Consider the following 19,819-nt stretch of genomic DNA (forward strand, 5'->3'; position numbering starts at 1 on the left):
GAGGGAGGTCGCGAACGCACAGATTTCTGCTGGAATTTTCATGGTATCTCGCGATAGTTGCTCTACAACACCATCTTGCTAGGGATGGGGACGCAACAATAATGGATAAACACTAGATCGTGTTTTGCTTTGTGTTGGCCAATGAGAGGTTTTGAATTACCAGTCGGCCATATTGGTAATCCCCAGAAAACGCAGTCCTCCATAGGAATGAAGGGAATTCTACATTATTTCAATTAAATGTTTCAAGGACAAAAGTACATGTATTTAATGTACTTTTTTATTGTTGTTGTAGTGGGGACAGTAACATTAGTAATCTCAAAAAAGTATACTTTAAGGAAAATGTATTTGTAAATGTTTTTATTCATATGTTAAGCTCACATAATATAATTTAATAGCATTATGCATTAAGGTGTTTGTAATTGAATAAACGTGGCAAAAACGAATGTTTTTCGATTGCTTCTAAAATCTTTGTTACAACGGTGGGGAAGTAGTAAAATGGAGGAGCGGTGGCTTCAAAACAGCCCCCCCTACCGGTCTTCTAGTATATATAAACCAATGGCCACAGGGAGAGCTCCAATGACCCTTTGTGCCTCTGAAACGGATCTAGAATCAGATTTCTCTTCTGTTATCCCATCCTAAAGGCCAACCCAGGATCAATAGCTAATGGAGTAAGTACCAGGGACAAACCAGTAGCGGTGCATAGGTCAAATCCCTGAGGAAGCCAAGCCAAGACAGTAAAAAAGCCATATTACAACCTACAACCTTATGCTAATTGCGTTGTTTGCTCTATAACCCATTCGTTCATACACCACCGTGATATACAATAAGGCTGCGACAACAAAAAGACAACAATCACACAGTGGCGGAATAAATTCAACAACAGATACGTTTGTTTTTCATCACTAAACCAGAGAGCAACATCTGTCCGGTGAAGTCCACAAAGCAAATACTGCATGTATAATAACAAGCAGTTATTATCACCTGCAACATGGTCAAACAAGTTAATGTTTTCAACAGTTTACTAAACAACTACTGATTTAGAACCACGGAGTTACAGCAACAACAGGAGCCCTGCCTCAGCTATTCCAGCACCATGTTCAACTTTAACTGCTTCAAGTTAGCATTCTAAAGCATTTTTCAACTGTGACACAATGTTGTCATACTTTATGCTGTCTGTTAACTTTGTCATCCTCAAGTCTATTAATTGATGGGCGTCAAAGTGTCTTCTGTGATTATAGCTCAGCTTTCCTGTCGCTGAACATATAACATCCAATTTACACAGACATTCTTTCAATCCATGGAGTTTTCAAATCGTGGTTTCCTGACACATCCCTGAAAATCCCAGATCTTTCACGTACCATTGTAATATTCCTACAGTCTAGTATCACACGTCTGTCCTACTATCTGTGACGATAAGCAGAAGTACAGCACTCATTCGAACGGCATGTGAAACACCCCACCCATCCTCGGTCTTTATAAAATGAGAACGAATCGAATTGGTTTTCCCACGCATGTTCAAATGAAGTTTTAGTATATTGAGATCGGACTGCCTTCTTAGTGGTTTTTCAACCACACTGTAAATTAGGCCCCAGATGTCAATAATAACATCTGCGTACAGAGATATCCTACTGGTTATCAACATAGTCTGCATGCCCATAGTGAACCTCTCAAATAGATTTTGGGAACTATATATGCCTACTAATAATGCAACAATCAACATGGCACACATCTGTAGAATCTGTTCACATTGTTGTTCAATTATTTTGTTGATACAATATCTGTTCACATTGTCGTTCAATTATTTTGTTGATACAATATCTGTTCACATTGTTGTTCAATTATTTTGTTGATACAGTGTAGATGGATTGCGATAAAGTAATATGTTTGGCATTTAGTTACACAGTTGCAGTTCAGTTGCAGTAATTAGCACGTCACACCTCACCACCCTTTCTCATAGTTTTGCTACTTTAAAAACGGATTGGTAACCTATTCATTAATCAGTGACAAGTAAGCATCTGAATAGTTCTGATGCTACCAATAAGCTTCTTTTCAGACAGAGATAATACATTTGAATGGACGGAGGGATAGAGGCATAGGCCGGTTACCTAACTGAACCTGGAAAACAACAGAGGATTATTTCCTTACGCAAACTGTAAGTGATCCGAGAATAACCCAGATTACAGGTGTGTGTGTGACTATCCTGGAGGTGACAGGAAGGCATTTAGTGGCAACAGGCAGCTTGGTCCGGCCCAATGTATATTTCGGTGTTGTCCTTAGACACTCTTTCATGGCCAACGTGTCATCAGTGCTACCACACTCACCCTGCAAAACCCTGGAGGCTCACATCCACAGGGGAAAGACAGGGATATACATAGATTAGCTGGGGGATGTTGTGTGTATTGTCTTTTGTATACAGTGACTCTACATGATTGGGGCTACTGGTGTGGCTATACTTTAGTAATATTGTCAGTGTGACGAGTAAAGTTCACTCTTAGAAAAAAGGGTTACAAAAAGGGTTCTGCGGTTGTCCCCATAGAGAACTCTTTTTGGTTACAGGTAGAGCTCTTTTCGGTTCCATGTAGAACCCTTTGTGGAAAGGGTTCTACCTGGAACCCAAAAGGCTTCTACTTGGAAACAAATGTAGTTCTTCAAAGGGTTTTTCTATGGGGACAGCCAAAGAACCCTTTTTGGTTCTAGATAGCTGTCACGTTCCTGACCTATTGTTCCTTTTTCTTTTATTTATTTAGTTGGTCAGGGCGTGAGTTGGGGTGGGTTGTCTTTGTGTGTTTTGTCTAGTTTAGGGTGTGTGTATTGTTTAAGGGGTTTTTAGTATGTATGGGGTAGTGTTCAGTGTAGGTGTTTAGGAAAGTCTATGGTTGCCTGATTTGGTTCTCAATCAGAGACAGCTGTTTATTGTTGTCTCTGATTGGGAGCCATATTTAAGGCAGCCATAGGCTTTTAGGTGTTTGTGGGTAATTGTCTATGTCTATGTTGCATGTTTGCACTTAGTCATTTATAGCTTCACGTTCGTCGTTTGTTTTTTCTTCTTCTAAATAAAGAGAAGATGTATTTTTCACACGCTGCGCCTTGGTCCTCTCTCTCACCATTAGACGATCGTGACAGAATTACCCACCAATCTAGGACCAAGCGGCGTGTCAAGCGGCAACAGGACCCACCTACACAGGATTCATGGACATGGGAGGAGATACTGGATGGTAAGGGACCTTGGGCACAACCGGGAGAATATCGCCTAGAGCTGGAGGCAGCTAAAGCCGAGAGGAGGCGATATGAGGAGGCAGCACGGAAGCAAGGCTGGAAGCCCGTGAGTACAACCCAAAAATTTCTTGGGGGGGGCCTTAAAGGGAGTGTGGCGAAGTCAGGTAGGAGACCTGCGCCTACTCCCTGTACTTACTGTGGAGAGCGAGAGTACGGGCAGACACCGTGTTACGCAGTAGAGCGCATGGTGTCTCCTGTACGCGTGCATAGCCCGGTTCGGTACATTCCAGCTCCACGTATCGGCCGGGCTAGATTGAGCGTTGAGCCGGATGTCATGAAGCCGGATGTCATGAAGCCGGCCCAAGCATCTGGCCACCAGTGCGTCTCCTCGGGCCGGCTTACATGGCACCAGCCTTACGCATGGTGTCCCCGGTTCGCCTACATAGCCCGGTGCGGGTTATTCCACCTCCCCGCACTGGTCGGGCGAAGGGGAGCATACAACCAGGTAAGGTTGGACAGGCTCAGTGCTCAAGGGAGCCAGTACGCCTGCACCGTCCGGTATTTCCGGCGCCACCTCCCCGCTCCAGCCCAGTACCACCAGTGCCTACACCACGCACCAGGCTTCCTGTGCGTCTTCAGAGCCCTGTGCCTCCTCCACGCACTAGCTCTATGGTGTGTGTCTCCAGCCCTTTACCACCAGTGCCTACACCACGCACCAAGCCTCCTGTGTGTCCCCAGAGTCCTGTGCGTCCTGTTGCTGCTCCCCGCACTAGCCCTGAGATGCGTGTCCTCAGCCCGGTACCACCAGTTCCAGCACCACGCACTAGGCCTAATGTGCGTCCCCAGGGTCCAGCATGCCCTGTTCCTTCTCCCCGCACTAGCCCTGAGATGCGTGTCCTCAGCCCGGTACCTCCAGTTCCGGCACCACGCACCAGGCCTACAGTGCGTCTCAGCTGGCCAGAGTCTGCCGTCTGCCCAACGGCGCCTGAACTGCCCGTCTGCCCAACGGCGCCTGAACTGCCCGTCTGCCCAACGGCGCCTGAACTGCCCGTCTGCCCAACGCCGTCTGAACTGTCCGTCTGCCAAGCGCCGCATGAACTGCCCGTCTGTACTGAGTATTCAAAGCCGCCCGTCTGTACTGAGCCTGCAAAGCCGCCCGTCTGCCATGAGCCTTCAGAGCCGTCCGCCAGACAGGAGCCGCTAGAGCCTTCCGCCAGACAGGATCAGCCAGAGCCTTCCGCCAGACAGGATCAGCCAGAGCCTTCCGCCAGACAGGATCAGCCAGAGCCTTCCGCCAGACAGGATCAGCCAGAGCCTTCCGCCAGACAGGATCAGCCAGAGCCTTCCGCCAGACAGGATCAGCCAGAGCCTTCCGCCAGACAGGAGCAGCCAGAGCCTTCCGCCAGACAGGAGCAGCCAGATCCGTCAGCCAGCCATGAGCAGCCAGATCCGTCAGCCAGCCATGAGCAGCCAGATCCGTCAGCCAGCCATGAGCAGCCAGATCCGTCAGCCAGCCATGAGCAGCCAGATCCGTCAGCCAGCCATGAGCAGCCAGATCCGTCAGCCAGCCATGAGCAGCCAGATCCGTCAGCCAGCCATGAGCAGCCAGATCCGTCAGCCAGCCATGAGCCGTCCAGCCAGGATCCGCCAGAGCCGTCCAGCCAGGATCCGCCAGAGCCGTCCAGCCAGGATCCGCCAGAGCCGTCCAGCCAGGATCCGCCAGAGCCAGCCAGCCAGGATCCGCCAGCCAGCCAGGATCCGCCAGAGCCAGCCAGCCAGGATCCGCCATCCAGTCCGGTGCTGCCCCTCAGTCCGGTGCTGCCCCTCAGTCCGGTGCTCCCCCTCAGTCCGGTGCTGCCCCTCAGTCCGGTGCTGCCCCTCAGTCCGGTGCTGCCCCTTAGTCCGGTGCTGCCCCTTAGTCCAGTGGGGTTAATGTGGAGGGTGGCCATTTGGAGGAGGCTACGAAAGCGGGTAGTGACTATGGTGGGGTGGGGACCACGACCAGTGCCAGAGCCGCCACCGTGGACAGACGCCCACCCAGACCCTCCCCTAGACTTTATGCTGGTGCGCCCGGAGTTCGCACCTTAAGGGGGGGGTTATGTCACGTTCCTGACCTATTGTTCCTTTTTCTTTTATTTATTTAGTTGGTCAGGGTGTGAGTTGGTGGGTTGTCTTTGTGTGTTTTGTCTAGTTTAGGGTGTGTGTATTGTTTAAGGGGTTTTTAGTATGTATGGGGTAGTGTTCAGTGTAGGTGTTTAGGAAAGTCTATGGTTGCCTGATTTGGTTCTCAATCAGAGACAGCTGTTTATTGTTGTCTCTGATTGGGAGCCATATTTAAGGCAGCCATAGGCTTTAGGTGTTTGTGGGTAATTGTCTATGTCTGTGTCTATGTTGCATGTTTGCACTTAGTCATTTATAGCTTCACGTTTGTCGTTTTGTTTTGTTTTTTCTTCTTCTAAATAAAGAGAAGATGTATTTTTCACACGCTGCGCCTTGGTCCTCTCTCTCACCATTAGACGATCGTGACAATAGCACCTTTTTTTACAAGAGTGTAGGAGTAAAATAGAAGTGTTTGCTCTCTAGGTGGTTAAGTGGTGTCTTTGCCATATGTATGTTTCTATCCAATCCTTGTAGATCTAGAGCCATGGGGTTTCCAGTGGGTTTGGGAGTAGGCCTTGGGGTTTGGGGTGGGTTTGGAAGTAGGCCTTGGGATTGGGGTGGGTTTGGAAGTAGGCCTTGGGGTTTGGGGTGGGTTTGGAGGTAGGCCTTGGGATTGGGGTGGGTTTGGAAGTAGGCCTTGGGGATTGGGGTGGGTTTGGGAGTAGGCCTTGGTGTTTGGGAGTAGGCCTTGGTGTTTGGGAGTAGGCCTTGGTGTTTGGGAGTAGGCCTTGGGGTTTGGGGTGGGTTTGGAAGTAGGCCTTGGGGTTTGGGGTGGGTTTGGAAGTAGGCCTTGGGATTGGGGTGGGTTTGGAAGTAGGCCTTGGGGTTTGGGGTGGGTTTGGAAGTAGGCCTTGGGATTGGGGTGGGTTTGGAGGTAGGCCTTGGGGGTTGGGGTGGGTTTGGAAGTAGGCCTTGGGGTTTGGGGTGGGTTTGGGAGTAGGCCTTGGGGGTGGGTTTGGGAGTAGGCCTTGGGGGTTGGGTTGGGGTGGGTTTGGAAGTAGGCCTTGGGATTGGGGTGGGTTTGGAGGTAGGCCTTGGGGGTTGGGGTGGGTTTGGAAGTAGGCCTTGGGGGTTGGGGTGGGTTTGGAAGTAGGCCTTGGGGGTTGGGGGTGGGTTTGGGAGTAGGCCTTGGGATTGGGGTGGGTTTGGAAGTAGGCCTTGGGGTTTGGGGTGGGTTTGGAAGTATGCCTTGGGTTTGGAAGTAGGCCTTGGGGTTTGGGGTGGGTTTAGACGTAGGCCTTGGGGTTTGGGGTGGGTTTGGAGGTAGGCCTTGGGGTTTGGGGTGGGTTTGGAGGTAGGCCTTGGGGTTTGGGGTGGGTTTGGAAGTATGCCTTGGGATTGGGGTGGGTTTGGAGGTAGGCCTTGGGGGTTGGGGTGGGTTTGGAAGTAGGCCTTGGGGGTTGGGGTGGGTTTGGAAGTAGGCCTTGGGGGTTGGGGTGGGTTTGGAAGTAGGCCTTGGGGTTTGGGGTGGGTTTGGAGGTAGGCCTTGGGGTTTGGGGTGGGTTTGGAAGTGGGCACAGCTGTCCTCGGGAAGGGTTCAGAGTCAAACCCATATGACTGCCTCTACATGGTGAAACGTGACCCACGGGTTTCTCTGTCATCCTCTTTCACGTCTTTACGTGAATATAGGAAGAGGGTGTTGAATTTTGTCCTGCGGTAGACACCTTATCTGGGGAACACCAACATTCTTCCAAAACCTCAGGTTCATTCCTCAAATGTAGAAATCGTGTTACACTGCGTTTACGAGAGTTTAAATATTTGCTATTTGATAACATCATATTGAGATATGATTTCTGTTTGTCAATGATACACAAACATGATCAGAACTTAAAATATTGTACATCACAAACCACATCACAGACTGCAATACAAAACAATCACATATTGTGTATTTTTTTATTTATTTAAAAAGGCAAGTCAGTTAAGAACAAATATATATATTTGCAAAAAATATATGGGGGATTGGAAATTATGAAGACAATTACATTGATAGAAGCCACAATCTCTCTGCAATATTAAAGCTGATCTACCCCGTTAAATAAAAAATAAAAAATACTTGTTCAATGCAGAATCAAGAGGCTTCCACCTTGGACTGGGTTAATACCACAGTTAATTAAATCCATCCCTCTCTCTCCATCCTTCTGTCAGGTTTCAGGTAAGACCCAAGTGCAGACTGTGTTGAAGTAGCAATGTTTATTGTAACAACAGGGGCAGGCAAACGACAGGTCAAGGCAGGCAGGGGTCAGGTCAGGCAGAGGTCGGTAATCCAGAGTAGGGGCAAAGGCACAGGACGGCAGGCAGGCTCAGAGTCAGGACAGGCAAGGGTCAAAACCAGGAGGACGAGGAAAAAGAGAGACTGAGGATAAGCAAGAGCTGAGACAAACGGTGATTGACTTGAACAAACAAGACAAACTGGCACAGACAGACAGAAAACACAGGTAAAAATACCCAGGGGATAAGTGGGGAAGATTGGCGACACCTGGTGGTGGGTGGAGACAAGCACAAGGACAGGTTAAACAGATCAGGGCATGACACTTTCTCTCCCACTCCTTTCTCCCTCCATACCTCCCTCCCAGTCCAGAGTGTGCTTGTCTCTTCCATAAGGGTGGTGCCAAATTGATTCTGTGTGGGGCCAGCTGGGACAAGATGTAGTCTCTGTACAACACATTGGCTGACCCCAGAGTGGTGAGTCATTGACCAGCGGGGCTGAACCCAGAGTGGTGAGTCATTGAAACAGCGGGGCTGAACAGACACCGTACTGAACATGCACCGTACTGAACAGACACCGTACTGAACAGACACCGTACTGAACAGACACCGTACTGAACAGACAGCGTACTGAACAGACACCGTACTGAACAGACACCGTACTGAACAGACACCGTACTGAACAGACAGCGTACTGAACAGACACCGTACTGAACAGACACCGTACTGAACAGACACCGTACTGAACAGACACCGTACTGAACAGACACCGTACTGAACAGACAGCGTACTGAACAGACAGCGTACTGAACAGACAGCGTACTGAACAGACAGCGTACTGAACAGACACCGTACTGAACAGACACCGTACTGAACAGACAGCGTACTGAACAGACAGCGTACTGAACAGACAACGTACTGAACAGACAGCGTACTGAACAGACAGCGTACTGAACAGACAGCGTACTGAACAGACAGCGTACTGAACAGACAGCGTACTGAACAGACACCGTACTGAACAGACACCGTACTGAACAGACAGCGTACTGAACAGAGACCGTACTGAACAGACACCGTACTGAACAGACACCGTACTGAACAGACAGCGTACTGAACAGACAGCGTACTGAACAGACAACGTACTGAACAGACAGCGTACTGAACAGACAGCGTACTGAACAGACAGCGTACTGAACAGACAGCGTACTGAACAGACAGCGTACTGAACAGACAGCGTACTGAACAGACAACGTACTGAACAGACAGCGTACTGAACAGACAGCGTACTGAACAGACAGCGTACTGAACAGACAGCGTACTGAACAGACAACGTACTGAACAGACAACATACTGAACAGACACCATACTAAAGAGACAGCTCTCTCTGTCTAGTGTCTCCAAACACATGCATACTGTATTCACCTACTGGTTTCCAAACAAAAGGAGGGTGTGGCAGTATGTGAGTAGAGACAAATATACACTGCTCAAAAAAATAAAGGGAACACTTAAACAACACAATGTAACTCCAAGTCAATCACACTTCTGTGAAATCAAACTGTCCACTTAGGAAGCAACACTGATTGACAATAAATTTCACATGCTGTTGTGCAAATGGAATAGACAAAAGGTGGAAATTATAGGCAATTAGCAAGACACCCCCAATAAAGGAGTGATTCTGCAGGTGGTGACCACAGACCACTTCTCAGTTCCTATGCTTCCTGGCTGATGTTTTGGTCACTTTTGAATGCTGGCGGTGCTCTCACTCTAGTGGTAGCATGAGACGGAGTCTACAACCCACACAAGTGGCTCAGGTAGTGCAGCTCATCCAGGATGGCACATCAATGCGAGCTGTGGCAAGAAGGTTTGCTGTGTCTGTCAGCGTAGTGTCCAGAGCATGGAGGCGCTACCAGGAGACAGGCCAGTACATCAGGAGACGTGGAGGAGGCCGTAGGAGGCCAACAACCCAGCAGCAGGACCGCTACCTCCGCCTTTGTGCAAGGAGTAGCACTGCCAGAGCCCTGCAAAATGACCTCCAGCAGGCCACAAATGTGCATGTGTCTGCTCAAACGGTCAGAAACAGACTCCATGAGGGTGGTATGAGGGCCCGACGTCCACAGGTGGGGGTTGTGCTTACAGCCCAACACCGTGCAGGACGTTTGGCATTTGCCAGAGAACACCAAGATTGGCAAATTCGCCACTGGCGCCCTGTGCTCTTCACAGATGAAAGCAGGTTCACACTGAGCACATGAGCACATGTGACAGACGTGACAGAGTCTGGAGACGCCGTGGAGAACGTTCTGATTCCTGCAACATCCTCCAGCATGACCGGTTTGGCGGTGGGTCAGTCATGGTGTGGGGTGGCATTTCTTTGGGGGGCCGCACAGCCCTCCATGTGCTCGCCAGAGGTAGCCTGACTGCCATTAGGTACCGAGATGAGATCCTCAGACCCCTTGTGAGACCATATGCTGACACATGCACATTTGTGGCCTGCTGGAGGTCATTTTGCAGGGCTCTGGCAGTGCTACTCCTTGCACAAGGGCGGAGGTAGCGGTCCTGCTGCTGGGTTGTTGGCCTCCTACGGCCTCCTCCACGTCTCCTGATGTACTGGCCTGTCTCCTGGTAGCGCCTCCATGCTCTGGACACTACGCTGACAGACACAGCAAACCTTCTTGCCACAGCTCGCATTGATGTGCCATCCTGGATGAGCTGCACTACCTGAGCCACTTGTGTGGGTTGTAGACTCCGTCTCATGCTACCACTAGAGTGAGAGCACCGCCAGCATTCAAAAGTGACCAAAACATCAGCCAGGAAGCATAGGAACTGAGAAGTGGTCTGTGGTCACCACCTGCAGAATCACTCCTTTATTGGGGGTGTCTTGCTAATTGCCTATAATTTCCACCTTTTGTCTATTCCATTTGCACAACAGCATGTGAAATTTATTGTCAATCAGTGTTGCTTCCTAAGTGGACAGTTTGATTTCACAGAAGTGTGATTGACTTGGAGTTACATTGTGTTGTTTAAGTGTTCCCTTTATTTTTTTGAGCAGTGTACATTCATATACTTCAGTCTAGAAAGATTTTCAGTAAAATCATTTGGCTATATGGTATATGTTTTGAGTAAAATAATGATATATTCATTCTGATAATTCTGAGGTCCCCTTCTCTCGTCAGTTGGCGTGCCCCCGGCCGATCTGGCCAATGAGATTGTGTGAACGGTGAGCAGGAAAAATACATATATTCTGCTGGCCACGCCCATCCCCAGGGTCACTCTCTACCTCCTCTTCTTCTTCCCCTCGTTCTTCTTTGCCACGGTTGCCGGTGGAGTGAAGGACTCACGTCATGGCAGAACAGACGCAGTAGAAGGAAGGAAAGAGAGAAGAAGAGAGTAGAAGGGAAGATAGAAGAAGAGAAGAGAGAAAATGTAAGAAGGATAACAGAATGTATAACGTATTACAGCACAGTTCAATACAATGTAATCTAACCCATCAGGGTAGAAGCATATAGTCTACATGTCCACGACATCTGATGACATTGCAGTTTGCCTTTGTTCCTGTAGATGGCAGCATTTAACTGTTCTTGTATTCTTACTATGTGCCTGTGCCAAACGTCACACCACCTACCACTATCAAAATTCCCTTGTTTGGCTCTAACTTTAAATATAGTTGTTTCTATTGGATATTTCATTGTGTAGACTAGCCACATCATATGGCCTCATATGAAGATGTAGTTTGGTAGGTGATGGTTGTCTTTTCATTTGACCTTATCCTTTATCCAATACACTTGTCCGCGTGAATGACTTTATTTGTCTGTGATTTTTTATAGAAAACATTTATGTAAATATTTAATTGATTTCATTTATATTTCAACGCTATTGTATATGGCACTAATGTAGAGCAATAATACAGACTTGGGATTGATTTTGTTTACAATTTGGGGCGGCAGGTTGCCTAGTGGTTAGAGCGTTGGGCCAGTAACCAAAAGGTTGGTAGATTGAATCCCCGAGCTGACAAGGTAAAAATCTGTTATTCTGCCCCTGAACAAGGCAGTTAACCCACTGTTCCTAGGTCGTCAGTGTAAATAAGAATTTGTTCTTAACTGACTTACCTAGTTAAATAAAAAATACAACATGCACGCATACACACTCAGCCATGTGACCACCATTTCTGGGATGACCCCTCCCTTGCGTGCACACACAAAGCATTGTGATGACCCCTCTCTGTGAAATTGTCATGCAAATGAAGGAGTCAGAAAGAAGGTTGAAGGTTGGGCATTAAGTCCCAGCCAACGTCATGTCTAGTTTAGTGGATCCATGTCTGTGAAATGTTGTCTACTGTTTATTGTCTATGTTAATTATAAATTAAAATCATACCAAAAAAATACATTTTGTTCGAGAGTGAGGTTGTCATCTCCAAGCCTGTGTGTGCCGTATTCAAGTGTGTGTGTGTGTGTCCCCGTATTTAAGTGTGTGTGTGTGTGTGTGTGTGTGTGTGTGTGTGTGTGTCAGTATTTAAGTGTGTGTGTCCCAGTCGAGGTCCAGCTGGTCTGCAGGTCTCTCCCCAGGGAACCCTCTTCTCTCCCTCCGTCCTGGAGAGGGATCTAACTCTGACACACACATGAATAAATGCAACTCGCTGACATTTTGAAATGCAAAAAAAACAAAAGCAGAGGGATATATTTGAGTGATCAGCTGGACCTTCCAAATTGGCATTTTAATCTGCAGTATTTACATCTGTCATGTAAGGATGGTGGAATTATGTATGTTTTATTGTATGCAATAAAGGTATGTAATTCACTTATCCATGTTTCATGAGTGAGAGTGGATCATGTATGAGGAATTAAATGATATACATGTATTGTTAGGTGCCTCCTAAGGAGAGGTAGGTGCAGGAGTCAGGAGCAGGAGAGCAAGGAATTCCAGTTGGCACAGTCGTTTATTATAAGTCCCAACCCACCAACAACAGGCGGGGAAAATCACGAAACACACGGACGAGAAACCTCTACTCCTAATAGAGTACCAACGGTACAACAACTGTGAGGAAAAAACCCCCTGTGGCGCAAACACGCACCCCTAACAGAGCTAACACAGCAAAATAATCCCACACAAAGACTAGCAGGCAGCGGAGGTTAATAAACCCACCAAAATTAACTAATCAGACACAGGTCATAACAAAAACAGACAGACACAAACGAAAAGGAAAAACGAAAAGGAAAAATGGATCGGTGGCAGCTATTAGGCCGGCGACAACGACCGCCGAGCACCGCCCGAACAGGGAGAGGAGCCACCTTTGGTGGAAGTCGTGACAGTACCTCCCTCCTGGCCTCGAGGACGACCCGGAGGACGAGGCGCAGGGCGATCCGGATGGAGGCGGTGAAACTCACTCAGCAGAGATGGATCCAAGACGTCCTCCACCGGCACCCAGCATCTCTCCTCCGGACCGTACCCTTCCCAATCCACGAGGTACTGCAGGCCCCTCACCCGACGCCTGGAATCCAGTATGGATCGCACTGCCTACGCCGGAGCCCCCTCGATGTCCAGGCACCTCCCGCACCTCAGCTTCTTGAAGCGGACCAGCTACCACCGGCCTGAGGAGAGACACATGAAACGAGGGGTTAATACAGTAATAAGGGGGAGCTGTAACCTATAACACACCTCGTTTATTCTCCTCAGGACTTTAAATGGCCCCACAAACCGCGGACCCAGCTTCCGGCAGGGCAGGCGGAGGGGCAGGTTTCGGGTCGAGAGCCAGACCCGGTCTTACGGGGTGGCGGTCAGTGCTCGCTTTCTTGCCGCCCTTCGGCCAGTTTCAGGTGCCCGTGGACGGCCTCCCAGGTCTCCCTCGAGCGCTTCACCCATTCTTCCACCGCAGGAGCCTCGGTCTGGCTCGGATGCCACGGTACCAGGACCGGCTGATACTCCAACACGCACTGAAAGGGCGAAAGGTTAGTTGAGGAGTGGCGGAGTGAGTTCTGGGCCATCTCTGCCCATGGAACATACCTCGCCCACTCCCCTGGCCGGTCAGAAAGCTACCCACATCCTGGTTAACTCTCTCCACCTGCCCATTACTCTCGGGGTGAAAACCAAAGGTCAGGCTGACCGAGACCCCCAGACGCTCCATGAACGCCCTCCAAACCCGGGACGTGAACTGGGGACCCCGATCAGAAACTATGTCCTCAGGCACCCCGTAGTGCCGGAAGAGGTGTGTAAACAGGGCCTCCGCAGTCTGTGTAGGGAGACCCGGCAAAGTGAGGAGACGACAGGACTTAGAAAACCGATCCCCCACGACCAGGATCGTGGTGTTGCCCTGAGATGGAGAAAGATCGGTCAGGAAGTCCACCGACAGGTGTGACCAAGGCCGCTGTGGAACGAGGAGGGGTTGTAACTTCCCTCTGGGCAGGTGCCTAGGAGCCTTGCACTGAGCGCACACCGAACAGGAAGAGACACAAACCCTCACGTCCTTAGCTAAAGTGGCCCACCAGTACTTCCCCCTAAGGCATCGCACCGTCCTATCGAAACCCGGATGACCAGAGGAGGGTAACGTGTGAGCCCACCAAATCAACCTGTCGCGAACACCAAGCGGGACGTACTTCCGTCCAGCTGGACACTGAGGTGGAGTAGGCTCTGACCGAGATGCCCACTCGATGTCCGCGTCCACCTCCCATACCACCGGTGCCACCAGACAAGAGGCCGGATGTATGGGGGTGGGATCGATGGACCGCTCCTCTGTATCATAAAGACGGGACAGTGCGTCTGCCTTAGCGTTCTGGGACCCTGGTCTATACGATATCGTAAATCTGAATCGGGTGAAAAACATGGCCCACCTTGCCTGGCGAGTGTTCAGTCTCCTCGCCGCCCGGATGTACTCCAGAATACGGTGGTCAGTCCAGATGAGGAAAGGGTGTTGAGCCCCCTCAAGCCAATGTCTCCACACCTTCAGAGCTTTTACGACAGCCAGCAACTCCAGGTCCCCCACATCATAGTTTCACTCCGCCGGGCTGAGCTTCCTCGAAAAGAGAGCGCAGGGGAGAAGCTTCAGTGGCCGCCCGAGCGCTGTGAGACCACGGCTCCAATCCCAGCCTCGAATGCATCCACCTCCACTATGAATGCCAAAGAGGGATCCGGATGAGCCAACACGGGAGCCTCGGTAAACAGAGTCCTCAAGGACAAAACGCTCTGTCCGCCTCAGCCGACCACCGCAGACGCACCGGTCCCCCCTTCAGCAGTGAGGGAATGGGAGCAGCCACCTGGCCAAAACCCCAGATAAACCTCCGGTAGTAATGGGCAAACCCTAAAAACCGCTGCACCTCCTTTACCGTGGTGGGAATCGGCCAATTACTCACGGCTGCAATGCGGTCACACTCCATCACCAACCCTGATGTGGAAATGCGATACCCCAGGAAGGAGACGGCCTGTTGGGAGAACACGCATTTCTCAGCCTTGACGTACAGGTCATGCTCCAACAGTCGCCCAAGTACTCTGCGCACCAGAGACACATGCGCGGCGCGTGTGGCGGAATATATCAGAATGTCATCGATATAAGCCACCACACCCTGCCCATGCAGGTCCCTGAGAATCTCGTCTACAAAGGATTGGAAGACGGCTGGGGCATTCTTCAAGCCATACGGCATGACGAGGTACTCATAATGGCCGGATGTGGTACTAAACGCTGTCTTCCACTCATCTCCCTCCCGGATACGCACCAAGTTATACGCGCTTCTGAGATCCAGTTTTGTGAAGAAGCCTGCTCTGTGAAATGACTAAATCTGCATAGCGATGAGAGGTAGCGGGTAACTGTACCCCACCGTAATAGAATTTAGACCTCTATAGTCAATGCACTGACACAGACCTCCTTCCTTCTTCTTCACAAAAAATAAACTCGAGGAGGCGGGTGACGTGGAGGCCCGAATGTACCTCTGCCTCAGAGATTCAGAGACATATGTTTCCATAGCCACCATCTCCTCCTGTGACAGGGGATACACGTGACTCCTGGGAAGTGCGGCGTTTACCTGGAGGTTTATCGCACAATCCCCTTGTCGATAGGGTGGTAATTGGGTCGCCCTCTTTTTACAGAAGGCGATAGCCAAATCAGCATATTCGGGGGGAATGCGCACGGTGGAGATTTGGTTTGGACTCTCCACCGTCGTTGCACCGATGGAAACTCCCACACACCTACCTGAGCACTCCTCTGACCACCCCTTTAGAGCCCTCTGTTGCCATGAAATAGTGAGGTTGTGAAAGGCCAACCAGGGAATCCCCAGCACCACCGGAAACGCAGGGGAATCAATGAGGAAGAGACTAATTATTTTCCTCAAGTAGTGCACGGGAAAGGTTTGTCCATCTGAACCAGGGGAATCCCTAACCTATGCGCGAAACCACGGTCCATAAAATTCCGCGCTGCGCCTGAATCTACTAGCGCCTTATGCTGGGAATGGGGGGGAAACGCAGGGAAAGAAATCAACACATACATGTGACCAACAGGGGGCTCTGGGTGAGCCTGGTGCTGACTCACCTGGGGTGTACGAACAGTGCTCGGCCTGCCGTCTCGACTCCCAGACGAGTCCCTCCAGCAATGGTCGGCAGTGTGCCCTCTCCGACTACACCTAGTGCAGGAAGGAGCTCCTCCTCCGATCGCCCTCGCTGCAGCACCCCCTAACTCCATGGTGGTTGGCGCAGAGGCGCTGGCGGGTGGAACCAACAGGACCCGATCCGGACGCCCGCGTGTGGCCAGCAAGTTGTCCAACCTTATGGACATGTCCACTAGCTGGTACAGGGTGAGGGTGGCGTCTCTGCATGCTAGCTCCCTGCGGACATCCTCCCGTAAACTGCACCGATAGTGGTCAATTAGGGCCCTGTCGTTCCACCCTGCGCTGGCGGCCAAGGTCCTGAACTTTAGAGCGAAGTCTTGTGCGCTCCTCGTCTCCTGCCGTAAATGGAACAGACGTTCACCCGGGTAGTGGTCCCTCGCCGAGTCTAGTCCATCCCAGACCGCGTTGGCCCACTCCAGAGCTTTGCCTGACAGGCAGGAGATGAGGGTGTTCACGCTCTCACTTCCCAAAGGAGCCGGGTGAACGGTTCCCAGGTAAAGCTCCAGTTGGAGCAGGAAACCCTTGCACCCGGCCGCCGTCCCATCGTACTCCCTCGGGAGCGCAAGCCGAATCCAGCTGGCGCCGGACGACGTCGGAGAAGGTGGTGGTGCTGGTTGGAGTGTGGCTGGTGGAGGGGTAGGAAGCCCTACCCCTCTCCCATCTCTCCATCGTCGCCATCACTTGATCCATGGCGGTCCCCAGACTGTGGAGAACGGTGATGTGGTGTTGCACGCGCTCCTCCATGGAAGTGGAGAGTGCGTCAGCTCCTGCTGACTCCATTTAATACGGGTGCGGGATTCTGTTAGGTGCCTCCTAAGAAGAGGTAGGTGCAGGAGTCAGGAGCAGGAGAGCAAGGAATTCCAGTTGGCACAGTCGTTTATTATAAGTCCCAACCCACCAACAACAGGCGGGGAAAATCACGAAACACACGGACGAGAAACCTCTACTCCTAATACAGTACCAACGGTACAACAACTGTGAGGGAAAAAAACCCTGTGGCGCAAACACGCACCCCTAACAGAGCTAACACAGCAAAATAATCCCACACAAAGACTAGCAGGCAGCGGAGGTTAATAAACCCACCGAAATTAACTAATCAGACACAGGTGATAACAAAAACAGACAGACACAAACGAAAAGGAAAAATGGATCGGTGGCAGCTAGTAGGCCGGCGAAGACAACCGCCGAGCACCGCCCGAACAGGGAGAGGATCCACCTGACATGTATAGACATTATGGACAGTATGTGGATAGAATATGTAGTATATCTGAAGAATACATAGGATATAATAGCATATTGAATCCTTTCTGAATGCACTGTATATTTGGGCATTTTGTGACTTTCAAATGAGTATCAATTACTGGTGAACTGCATTCAAATGACTGAACCAGATATTCTGTGCAGTTGGATGCCATGACAACTAAAGACTAATTACACGTTTACAGTCTCTCCCCATTCATTGGTTATTCAACTCTGGTCCGTTTAATATGTAGGTAATAATATCAATGATTGTACTAAATCTATATGTGAAGTGGCATGTATTAAATGTCAGCCATGACACCATTAGTGAAAGACAGACACCTTGTATCGATACTCACCCCCTCAGGAATGGGCTGTGAGAGAGGCATATCGATATTTAAGACTCTGTGTTGACTCTATCCTGAGTTACGGAGGTTATATAGGGGACACGGTAATGATTACCCAACAACACCAGCGGGCAAGCTTTACTACTAGACCTAAAGTAGCTGACAGATCTGATACTGCCAACACGGGTGGTTTTATTATTGACTGTAAGATATGAGGAAAATACAAGCATTGTCAATGTCCCTTTTCGTACTTTTCTTCCCCCTCAATGGGCCTTCTGACAATCTCACCTTCTGCGTTGTCTGTTCCATCAGATGATGCCTCTCCAGGAGAACATGCAATGATTGTTGTTTTTCTTTAGAGATTATATATTTAATCTAGAAACAAGATTCTAATCTTTTATCAACTCCAGTGTGCACAGATCTTCCTTTCGTACAATGGTTCCTCGCAGATTTATCAGAAAAGATAGTATCACTCAGCATGTTACCAGGGAACTGATACAGTGAGTAAAACCATAGTTTCCCAGTGTTCTCCAGTGTTCAATCAACACTGATCATGTTCAATTTAAGACATTCCAGGACCGGATTTGGCCAGAGCGGATTATGGATTAATATTAGTTTAATCTTTATATCTGTAAAATACTAAGACGTAAAAGGCATTTTTGGCGCATTTTCCAAAGAAAATGTTATTTATAATAAAACATGTACAACATATCAACAGTTCCCTCTGGGTAAGTCGTGTACATATATCTAAGGATAACCACACAACAATTCCCGAATGCAGATGCTTCTAAAGATGAGGAAAAATCGTTTGGGGTGTGGGAAGAGTCTGGGCATGTTTAAACACAGATCACTTTTGTCAAAACGTTGACCAACGTTGGTCACCGCTTTTCAAAGTGTGTTGCATTATGGGTATAAAAATTGTCCGACATGACCACTGCATGAACTTTACAAAAATCATGTGATCAAAGGTCATGCCGTTTTTTTGATGAAACTGCCTTCAAGTTGCTGCTGTTGCTTTTCACCAAGCATCACTTGCATTGTGGGAGCCACTATTTGTCAACTAATTATTATGGTGTTTTTGTTTGACCCATGTGAACGTGGCCAAAGACCTGACTGAAACAGGAACCACCTTTGCTGTGATTCTAAAGACACAGAGAAACAAATGAAAGTGATATTTGAGACCTAGCTCTAACACACCTTATGTTTTTAGTTTGTGAGTGTTTTAATGTGATTAAGTTTATTTAGACATTTATACAGAATTTTATTTTATAAAACAATAGCAGCTATGTTGACACTGCCATGTTGATCTGAGCTTTACTGTTTGAAAACCACTACAGTGTCCGACTTTCAGCTGTTGCAGACACACCTCCCCTGACTTGACTCGCTGACTTTCATCTACAGTCGGCTTTGTTAGGCTTACTACCTGTATGGCAGTTCAAGACAACTGAATTTATACTACCAAACGCCAAATGCCTATTTAGACCCAATCTAAGTTACTAAATATAGTCCAGTTTGTAGCACTCTATGAAATGGCCTTTAAATGATGTGTAATTTAATGTAGTGAGCTTTGAAATGATTGATGTAGGTCCATTTTAATAACCTACTCTTGTCTTGGCACTCGCTCTCTAGCCAAAAGCTTGTAGATACAGTGTGGGTAGTATGTGTTGGCAGACTAGTCTACATGGTGAGATTATTATGGATAAAAGCGAGTCTTTTTATTTGTCAAATGGCAATCAAGCATCCAGACCCGGTGCCAGGATAAAGTGACTATGGGACACTTTGGGGTTCTTGCATTGGAATTATATTGAATTCTGCTTATATCACGCTATACCAATAGAAACATAAAATTCAAATGCAGAGACTGTTATTATTGAGTGTTTTTGAAGTGACAGGTTGGCGCGAAATCTCTGCTGCATCAACGTAAAATATAGGCCTTCGAGCAGTCATAATGACAAAGATTCAGCAGGAGGCAGGCAGATAGCGGTGCCAATGAGTTTGGTATTTATTTACACAGAGCTGATGTTTCAAAAATGGAGATGACAGGCTATTTACAAATATATGTATATA

Source organism: Salvelinus namaycush, chromosome 4 (genome assembly GCF_016432855.1).
Source record: "Salvelinus namaycush isolate Seneca chromosome 4, SaNama_1.0, whole genome shotgun sequence".
NCBI lineage: Eukaryota > Metazoa > Chordata > Actinopteri > Salmoniformes > Salmonidae > Salvelinus > Salvelinus namaycush.